This window comes from Vombatus ursinus, unplaced genomic scaffold, assembly GCF_900497805.2.
Source record: "Vombatus ursinus unplaced genomic scaffold, bare-nosed wombat genome assembly UNPS02015404.1, whole genome shotgun sequence".
In the NCBI taxonomy this organism is placed as follows: Eukaryota; Metazoa; Chordata; class Mammalia; order Diprotodontia; family Vombatidae; genus Vombatus; species Vombatus ursinus.
This window is the reverse complement of record NW_020955182.1, coordinates 1,941,459-1,942,088: the sequence shown is the minus strand read 5'-3', so window position 1 is coordinate 1,942,088 and position 630 is coordinate 1,941,459.

Below are 630 nucleotides of genomic sequence, written 5' to 3'. Positions count from 1 at the left end.
GAGGAAAGGAGGAGAAGAACCAGAAAGGTCTCTTGCAGAAGGTAGGATTTGAAGGAAGCTAAGAGGTGGTGGAGGTGAGAGCATTTCTGGTAGGGAGGATGGCCATTGAAAAGTCAGGAAATTGTTATGTGAGGAACCAGAGAAAGGTCACTTTAGCCCTATCTGTGTGAAGGGAAATAAAGTGTAAGAAGACTGGAAAGGTAAGGAGGGACCAGGTTGTGAAGACATTTAAATGCCAAACAGAAGACTATATGTTTAACTTTAATTTTTAAATTTTGTTTTCAGTTCCAAATTGTCTACCTCCTGCCTTCCACTCCTATACCCATTGAAAAAGCAAGAAAAACAACAATTAGATATGTATAGTCAAGCAAAACAAATTCCAGAGTTACCCATCTGAAGACTTTATATTTCATCTTAGGTAATAAATAGGCAGTTAGTAAAGTATATATTGAGTTGGAAGGTGGGGAGAGTCACATGGTCAGATCCATGTTTTAGATAAATCACTTTGGCAGCTGAGTGGAGGATGAACTGGAGTGGGGATAGGAAATGGGAGAGGAAGACCAATTAGAGAACTTTAAGTAGTGTGAAAGATGATGAGACCTGAACAAGAATGCTCATTGTATGAGTGGA